General features: G+C 41.9%; 1 pseudogene; it reads left to right on the forward strand.

Moving 5' to 3' along the window:
- Positions 1-423: 423 nt before the first annotated feature.
- On the forward strand, positions 424-495 carry LOC121998920 (annotated as a pseudogene).
- The last annotated feature ends 8,025 nt before the right edge of the window (positions 496-8,520 follow it).

Raw genomic sequence — 8,520 nt, forward strand, 5'->3', positions numbered from 1 at the left:
GTTGTAACTGACTATTGCATCGCATTACTCAAGTTGGTTTATCTGTGCTTGTATTGGCCCTAGGGGGCAAGTATCTTGAGTATGATCCGTACTTCCGCAAGTTTCGCAAACATAAACTATTACATTGGTCGTGTTGTTTCCCGTGGACTCAAACTTCTTGGTCAAAGCATCCAGCTTCGCAGACATGAGTGTGACTGCATCTACGTTGAATTTTCCTGATACCTTTATTGGATTCCCTAAGAAAGAACCACTAGATATTTCAGTTGCCCACTGATGGTGGTTCTGTGCCACATTCTTTATGATCTCTTCAGCTTCATCAAGGCTCTGCTTGTTCATTAGTGCTCCTCCTACTGTAGAGTCGAGGGATAACTTCGTGTAATAGTTGATTCCATGTAGAAGGTGTGTAGAACCAACCATTTCTTAAGGCCATGATGGGGGCACTGTCTCAGCATACTTTTGAATTTGTCCCAAGCTTCAAATAATAATTCTGAGTCTATCTGTTTGAAGCTTGCAATCAAGTTCCTCATATGGGCAGTTTTGCTCGGTGGGTAGAACTTGTCCAGAAATTTCTGCTCACACTGCTCCCAAGATGATATGTTGTTTGTTGGAAGGGAATTTAGCCACTGCTTGGCTCTGTCTTTCAGGGAAATCTGAAAAGGAAAAAAAAGCAATCTTACTAATTCTGGAGGGACCCCATTCACTTTCATGGTACCACAAATCTCGTAGAAAAGCTCTAAGTGGTGGTGGTTTGGATCATCGTGCGGTCCTCCTCAAAATTGATTATGCTGAACCATGAGAATTACTGCAGGCTTGATTTCAAAATTGTTGGCTTCAATTGGCGATCGAGTGATGCTAGACCGAACCCCTCGTGGATAAGGTGTTGCGTAATCCTTCAACAGTTTATCAGCCATCTCTAAAAATTCTTGTACTACTTGAAATGCTTTTTGAAGGTTTCTTCTTCTCAAGAAAGTCCTATCGATCTCTGGATTGAATAGTAGAAGTTGCCTTGAAATATTAACTCTTCGCATGTAAAAACAAAATATGAAATATAGTAAAGAAGAGAGTGAAATAATATTATATTTTTTTTAGGCTTTTTAATAAGAACACAGAAAATAAAGAGAAACAAAAATAAAACTATTTATCTCTAAGTGCAAAATATTAGAAAAAGAAAAGATAAAGGAAAAAAACAAAGTCTAGTATAATCTAATATGATTATCACTAATGTTATAGACGCAGTCCCCGGCAACGACGCCAAAAACTTGTTACGATTCCGAAAGTGCACAGATTCGTCGTCAGTAATAAAGATTATCGATCCCACGAGGACTGGTTATAAGCACTAGCGATGGCTCACTTAGGATTAGCTAAACTACTGATGGTTGTAAGTTATCTAAAGAAAAGGGGTTTGGAAATGGAAACGAGAACTAGCAAAGAAGAAGTAATAGACTTGGTTTATGAAGAGTCCTAGGAGTTCGGTTTCATTGTAGTGGTATTGATGTATCACATTCTATCCTTTACTCATTGTCTATCAACATGCATTCGTCGAAAGCTGAAGTATCTATTCTTAGGTACCAAATAAAGAAGATCTCTATGAAATCCTGTTATGGTTAACCCCTCTTACTAGGGCACCACGGTAGATCACAAGAGCACTACTCTAATTGGTGTCACTAAGGATACAGATAAGGAGCTTAGTTTGGTCTCTTACTTCTTTATGGAGGAGTTATCTCTCCTTTCAAGGAAGTACCCTAGATGTCCGTGAACGGGTTACCCCTGTCACTAGGGCCCCTCGGGTGTACGATCTAGGATATTCTCTCTATGAGATAGACAATTCCTATACAATCAAGTAACACGATATAGAGATGGAGTAGTCGAAACAAAGCAAGCGAAATCATCCAATGAAATAGAGGCAAAAGTATGAGTCTTACATCAAACCAATCCACAACTACTCCTTTATCCTAGAACAAGGAATCTACTCCATAGACAGCGGAGAAAAATCCGAAGACATAATGTTAAGCATACAATTCTCAAACAAGAACAGAGGAAGAGAAAAGATGCTTATCCAATGACGACGAGTGATCTTCGGATCCAATCCTTTGCTTTTGGAGTTGATGTGGTGATGAAGGATCGCTGGACGGAGGTCTTGGATGGCATAGAATAGCACCAAGTCGATTCTCTCTCTGACGGCTCACTTCCCGGCTCTCCCCCCTTGAAGAAAAGGGTTAAAATCCTTTTATAGGCTAGGGCGTGGTTGCGGCGGCACGACTGTGTAAGAATGGCACAGTCGTGCCCTTTATTATCTCTGGCCGCACTGTACGGTCGTGCCAATTGGCATGACCATGTGAGCTTCGGGCTCGGTTCCTGGGGCACGGCCATGCAGGGTTACACGGTCATTCCTTGTTTGGCTTTGGTCGTAGGGGGCACGACCGTGCAAGTATGCACGACCATGCTCTGATCTGCCTCTGGGTTGGTCGCACGGTCGTGTAAGAGTTGCACGGTCGTGTACTTCTCCTCTCCTGTTTGGCCACACGGTCGTGCGAGGTTACACGATCGTGTTCTCTGGCTCGTTTCGGTGCGTCGACAATCGCTATTTTTTCTTCGAAAGTTGTCCCTATCATCACAAAACCAAACAAGGAGCAGATATCCAAACAAAAGAGTATATATAATGAGTACATGATAAAAGAGGCGATCATGCAAAAAATATATACGTATAAAGTAAGTGAATGTGCGTTAAAACATACATAAACAATCATAACATTTATGCACATCACTACCCCTTCCAGATCTTTGGGACCGAAACTAATCTCCGGTCCTACTACTCTCTCTTTGCTACATCCTACTGCATGGATCTGTAATCATCGGCCATGCGATTTTCTCGCCCGATTTGAATCACCATCAGAAGGTCTGCCCGTTATCATATTGATATTACCTCGGGCGGCATTGTTGTGATTCTCCTGTTGCCGGGCAGTTGTTATCTCGGGTTGTGTTTGTTCGAGCGGTCAAGGTGGCTCGCCTGGTAATTGTAATACTCCTAACTGTGGTTCAGTCGCCCGATATTCCTATTGGTGCAGTTAGCACTAACGGTCTAACTCGGGTTTTGATGAATGACAAATCAGATTAAGTTAGGTTTGTTGTGATCTAACACTCTGACCGAGTGTGCAGACGAAGTCCAGACAGGTCGACGGGCTGACCGGATGTCTGGCAAGAAGTCCAGCTAGGTCGACGGGCTGACCAGATAGTTGGCGAGAAGTCCAAGCGGGTCGACGGGCTGACCAGACGCTTGGCAAGAAGTCCAGATGGGTCGAAGGGCTGACCGGACGTCTGGCAGGTATGTGAAGGTAAGTCACTGGAAGGGAGTGACTGTGAGGATGCATTCCCGGGAAGGGAACATTAGGCATCGATCCGGCTTAGATCCATTTCGGATCTCTAAGTCAAGATCGTGACTAGATTCCGGTCTCGGAAAGACGGAATATAAGTCATACTTTTTATGTCAAACTTATGAACTGTGCTAACACTCTGTTTTGCAGGATATACACTATCTATTCACTTCGGACTAACCTTGTCTTGCAGGAAAGCTAGTTTCTGGAGAAAGGTGGTCCGAGCGCCCGGAGGTCCGGGCGCCCGGAAGGGATCCGAGGGCCCGGGAGGTGATTTTTATCCAGATCGCGCATCGCCATGTGAAGCTCGTTGATTGGACCTGCCACGTCTCACCAGGGCGCCCAGAAGGGATCCGGGGCGCCCCGAGCCTCATATAAAAGGAGGGTCAGAGGGGAGCTTCAGAACAATAATTGAGAAAGAGATCTTCTACTGCTTGCCCTGCTGCTCTACACTCCTGCGACGCTAATGAAGCTCCGACAACTCGCTCCTGTTCTTTTAATTCCTCCTTTGTCGGTATAAGCTTTGTTTTATTTTTCATTAGCACTTCTGTACTTAAACTTTTTGTAATCAAATATTCGAACTGCTAGTGGATTGCCCAACAAAAACACTCAACGAGTGCGGGCCTTGGAGTAGGAGTCGACACAGGCTCCGAACCAAGTAAAATCGAACTGTGTTAGCCTTGCCTTGATTTCTTACTTTATCTTTTGTCTATTTCTGCTGTGCGCTTAACTCTTTTCGAATGAAAGTTTTAATCGATATTCATCCCCCCTCTATCGAAACATCACGATCCAACAAGTGGTATCAGAGCAGATACCACTCTGATTTGGTGCAACCACCAATCAGAAAAGGGGGTAAAATATTTTTTTAGTTTTTTTTTCGGCTTTCATTTTTACGATTAATATCATTGCCCTTGTGGAACGTTTTTTTTGGCAATTAAATCTAAATTGGTGCAACACCAAACTAGATCTTTCTACTAGTTTTAATTCTTCCCGCACTACTAATCCAAGACCGAGTCTTGGGACTTTTTGTCTATTTTGTTTACTTGTGTACAGGACTAAAATGTCACAGCTTGAAGGATTCAGCACAGTGCGTCCTCCCCTCTTCAATGGGGATGACTTCCCGTATTGGAAGAAGAGAATGGAAGTCTATCTCAAAACGGACTTCGACCAGTGGATGAGCATCACCAGACCCTATAAAATACCAGTAGACAGTTCCGGAAATCTACTAGATCCAAAAGATTGGACGTCAGACCTAAAGAAGAAGGCGTCAACAGAAAACAAAGCAATCAACACCCTACAGTGTGGATTGACCAGAGAAGAACTAAACCGGGTCGGACTACATAAGAATGCCAAAGAACTGTGGGATAAACTGATCGAGTTGCACGAAGGAACGAGCGACGCTAAGGTAACAAAACGAGACTTATTATTAAATAAAATATTTAATATTAAAATGCAGGAAGGAGAAACTACAAGTCAACTTCACGCGAGGATCAAGGGCATCCTCAATGGGCTCCACGCCATCGGCCACCAAATGGAGAACCGGGATTTGATAAGGTATGCATTAAACGTATTCCCACGTAATATTTTGTGGGCATCTATCGTAGATGCCTATAAAATTTCTAAGAATTTATCGAAACTTAAATTAGACGAGTTGTTTTGTGAATTAGAACTACACGAACAAACTAACGTCGATGCCGAGAAAGGAATTGCTTTGTTTGCAGGTCCCTCCAAAGAAAAGAAGAACAAGCCTGAGCCTGAAGCAGATTCTGACCAGGACTCTGAAGATGAAGAGCACCTGGTGAACTTGGTAAGGAAAATGTTCACCAGGAGAAAGAGAGGCTTCAGCAAGAAAGACCTTCAGAAAATCAACTCCCCTGAACCAAGGAGCGTAACGTGCTTCGGATGCAACAAAAAGGGCCACTACAAGAATGAGTGCCCGAAACTGAAGAACGACAAACCAAAGTTGATCAAAAAGAAAGCGCTCAAAGCGACGTGGGACAACACTTCATCAGACGAATCGGAAGCCGAAGAACAAAAGAACCAGAGTTACCTCGCGCTGATGGCCCGTGAAGAAGAATCGGAGGATGAATCGGAAGACGGGTCTGAACCCGAATCAAGCCACGAGTCCGTACTCGTTTCCGAAGGTTCCGAAGAGGTATACCGAAATCTAAACAGAAAGTTTTTTAAAATTATTTCCTGCTTAAATAATAAATTAGTAAAAATAGAAAATGAAAATAAGTCACTCCTCGAGGAAAATCAAGACCTCAAGGAACAAATAAAAAACTCAAGTCCAACTCAAGATCTAACACTTGAGGAGGAGAATCTATCACTAAAATTAGAAATTAATAATTTAAAAGAAATATTAGAAAAATTCACAACGAGGTCAAAGAACTTAGATTTAATTTTAAACAATCAAAAAGCAAGTTACAATAAAACTGGACTTGGTTACAAATCAAGTTCAACTAAAACTTTTAAATCATTAATAACCCAACACAAACCAACAAAACAAGCTTGGGTTCCGAAAGCGTGTTACGCAAGTAGAACTTAATCAATACTACATCCCTAAAGATAAAATATATTATATAAAGTCAAATAAATCAAATAAATCAGAATACAAACCTGAACCAAAAGGGTTAAAATCTAAACATATTAAAACTCAACAAAATGTAAACTATCATCAAGTGAAATTTAATTATAAAAGAAATAAACATAAACCGAGAACAAAGTTAAATTAAATGGTAATTAATTCAGGGGAAGGCTCCAGAATAGCTGGCACCTCCAAAACTAACCTACTCGGTTACAAATCAAGAACTTAGATTTAATTTTAAACAATCAAAAAAGCAAGTTACAACAAAACTGGACTTGGTTACAAATCAAGTTTAACTAAAACTTTTAAATCATTAATAACCCAACACAAACCAACATGTAAAGCTTGGGTTCCGAAAGCGTGTCTGACCACGCAAGTAGGACTTAACCAATTTTACATACCTAAAGAAAAAATATATTACATAAATTCAAATAAACCAAAATACAAACCTAAATCAAACAATTCAAAATCTAAAACTCACCAAAAATTAGACTATCACCTAGTTAATTATAATTATAAAAGAAATAAACATAAACCAAAGAACAAACAATTAATGGCCATTAATTCAGGGGGAGGCTCCAGAATAGCTGGCACCTCCAAAACTAACTTACCCGGCAGGGTAACCCCAACCAACCTACCCGACAGGGTAATTAGGACTAGTTAAAAATGGTTCAAGTTTAACTTGAAAAATAGTACTGGTGAAGTTTTGGATGATAGTACGTTAGGAAAACTTAGTCTATGCATGTCTAGGAAGATATGGCTTCGACCTGGTGCATCTGGCTAAGTGGAACTGACCGAAGCTACCCTTAATGAATCCTAACCAGTTAGACCAAGGTTTTGTACTAAGTCCAGTGGATAGGACTATTTGGAAAACCTCGAAGGCATGGTTACTTTAATGATGTCTGAGTGACTCACCATAGCCCAGAAGTTTATCCAGAGAACGCCTATTTGTTGAACCCAAAGCTAAACCTGAATCTAACACAAGTTAAAAACAAACTCCAAAACTGAATCAAAATTTATCTCACAAAATTATAGGATTCCCTCATTGAAAATATAGATCGGGTGAAATGACTAAGTAAGTTTAAATTAAATTAAATTAAAACTAAATTAAAACTCTCATTGTAGGATTCCCGCCCCACTTGACCCCGAGGGCCCGGAACAGGTCCGGGCGGGCGCCCGGACTCCCCTATATATAGGGGGACAGGGCGCCCCCTTCCTTTGCACCTCCAAGCTTTCGTTCAAGCTTTCTCCAAGCTTTATTGTGAAAGCATTCAAAATTAAAATTTTTTCTCATTCTACGGTTAATACACGGTCGCGAATCAACCGAGGTCGTCAGTTCTAAAATTATTTTAGCAATGGCTCCTCGGTAAAACTCTTGTCTTCTATTTAAAGTTTATTATTGCCTGTTTATTTTCTTTAATTAGTATTATTTTATTATATAATTTAGTAAACGTTCTAAATCTGGTGTTGGCCCTCTACTCCCAGTGTTGATCCTAGGTTTCCCACAGATGAGCTTAGGATTAAGTTTGAGTCAACCATCTACATAGCCATTAGGACCAAATGTATAGATAAAGCGTTCTTTTTATGCTCTTGCATTCCAGCTATAGAGGCCATCAACCACTACAACCTTCAGAACCTTGTTGAATGTACTAGCTCAGTAAACATAAGTTTGTGTGCAGAATTTTATAACAACCTAGTAAAAGTAGACGACTTTACCTATACTACTAGGGCAGCTGGGACTGATATCACGTTGTCCCCCACTGCCATCCGAGAGTTTTTGGAGTTACGAGAGTCTACCTGTCCCTTTCAGTGATATCCTCCTAGGGAGCTACCCTTTGGAGATCCCTACTCGTATATCACTCTTGATACGATTTATTCGTATTTTTTCGGGGGCGAGCGAGTACCCACAGTGACCCAGTTTAGGTCAGTTACCCTTTGAGTCCAGAACTACGTCCTTTATAGGGTCTTAGTCTTTTGCATTCTACCACTGAGCACTCGCGACATCGCGATAATGTGCCCATTCCATTCCTTTCTCCTCTATGCTCTTGTCATAGGCTAGATATTGACATTAGCCTGCATATCTTTTCCACCATCATTTACTCGGTCGGATATGTGACGAGTGGGCAAGTTCATATGCCCTACTGTCACATTCTGACAGCAGATATGTCCTCTTTGGGCATTGATGTCACCAGAGGTGACATCCGCTATATGACCAAGTTTGACATTATAGGAGCTAGGAACTTTTCCTAGCTAGTATTCATATAGATGATGAGGGTATCATGACCTGGCAGAGGGAGGCATAGCACCAGCCGGACCCAGACACACAGCAGGAGGAGGCCGATGAGTTCTTTCTCGCACTCTTCCCTGACAAGGCCGCTCCTGCCCCAGCACCAGCTCGAGCCCCACGTCCCACTCCTCGCACTCTAGCCGATCGAGTATCCGGGCTAGAGAGAGCCATGTCGAGTCTCCAGCACGAGTCCTCTGAGTTCCACCGAGATATACGACGAGAGGTCTCCGATCTCCGACGAGAGGTGCGACAGGAGGTCTCTGATTTACGGCGAG

The sequence above is a fragment of the Zingiber officinale genome, chromosome 6A (assembly GCF_018446385.1).
Source record: "Zingiber officinale cultivar Zhangliang chromosome 6A, Zo_v1.1, whole genome shotgun sequence".
Classification (NCBI taxonomy): domain Eukaryota; kingdom Viridiplantae; phylum Streptophyta; class Magnoliopsida; order Zingiberales; family Zingiberaceae; genus Zingiber; species Zingiber officinale.